The sequence below is a fragment of the Oryctolagus cuniculus genome, chromosome 3 (assembly GCF_964237555.1).
Source record: "Oryctolagus cuniculus chromosome 3, mOryCun1.1, whole genome shotgun sequence".
NCBI classification, from domain to species: domain Eukaryota; kingdom Metazoa; phylum Chordata; class Mammalia; order Lagomorpha; family Leporidae; genus Oryctolagus; species Oryctolagus cuniculus.
The window spans coordinates 74,610,934-74,612,183 of NC_091434.1; the positions used below are offsets into that span (position 1 = coordinate 74,610,934).

General features: G+C 41.8%; 1 pseudogene; it reads left to right on the forward strand.

Moving 5' to 3' along the window:
- The first annotated feature begins 570 nt into the window (after positions 1–570).
- On the forward strand, positions 571–821 carry LOC127491605 (acylphosphatase-2 pseudogene; annotated as a pseudogene).
- Positions 822–1,250: the final 429 nt, after the last annotated feature.

A 1,250-nucleotide genomic window follows, 5' to 3' on the forward strand; every position in this document is an offset into this window, starting at 1 on the left:
GAGAAAGCATCCTCTGGCAGAAGGAAGGAATTGAGACAAAATGCCAGTCCTTGCAAAATCGCCATGACTTTCGCCAGCTCAATTTAAATCCCATGTCCTTGTTGAATTTGTCACCCTCGACTTGGAGTGGCCTGGAGAAACAAAAAGGATCGAAGAGGAATTGTGGAATTGGGTTCCAGTGGGAAATATGAGAGTGGCAATTTGGTATCAGATGGTCAATTCTTGCCTTGACTGACATAATCAAAATGAATGGAAGAATCAAACCAGGAAGCATGTGTTAGTCGAATAGGGATGGGTGGTTACAATCATTAAAGACCTACTATGTCAGCCCCCAAAGGCCCTCAGCTGGCCCTGCTTTTCTTGTAGTCCTGTGAGAGAGAAACCCCACCCTTCTCTAAAGAATGAAGGCAAGAAACTCTAGGTGAGAAATTCATCTTTTAATAAAGCATTTTCCTCTCTCTCTCCGCCGCTGCAGTCGCCACGCGCCGAACCCCGCTCCGGCTTCTCGGCAGAGGGCTTGCCCCACCGTGTCTACCGCCGGCCACTGAAATCTGTCCTACGAAATGTTCAGGAGAGTGCAGGGTGTTTGCTTCAGAATGTATACGGAGGATGAAGCTAAGAAAATAGGACTGGTTGGCTGGGTGAATACCAGCAAAGGCATTGTGACAGTTCAAGTTCAAGACCCTGAAGACAAAGCCAATTCTATGAAATCCTGGCTGAGCAAGGTTGAGAGTCCTAGTTCTCGCATTGACTGCACAAACTTTTCTAATGAAAAAAGCATCTGCAAACTTGAATACTCCAACTTTAGAATTCGATATTAAGAGAAATACAAATTATAATGCTTACATTGTAAAATAGACATCATATGTTCTTAAGCCTACATCATAAAATAATAGTAGCAGAGTAGGGTAAAAATAAGAATATTTATTTCTGAAATGCATAAAATTATACATGTTACTAAAAATGTCTGACACAAATGATTTTACTCAATTATGCTTTAGTAAGCAAAAATAATATTCTCATACCTAATGTGTTATAATAAGTTTGTCTTGTTGAATCTTTAATTTTGATGAATATTAAAATATACATGTTAAGGGCCTGTGCTGTAGCATAGTAGCCCAAGGTGTTGTAATACCATATGGGTGCCGGTTCAAGACCCAGTTGCTCCATTTCTGATCCAGCTCTCTGCTATAGCCTGGGAAAGCAGTGGAAGATGGCCCAAGTCCTGAGTCCCTGCACCTGTGTTGGAG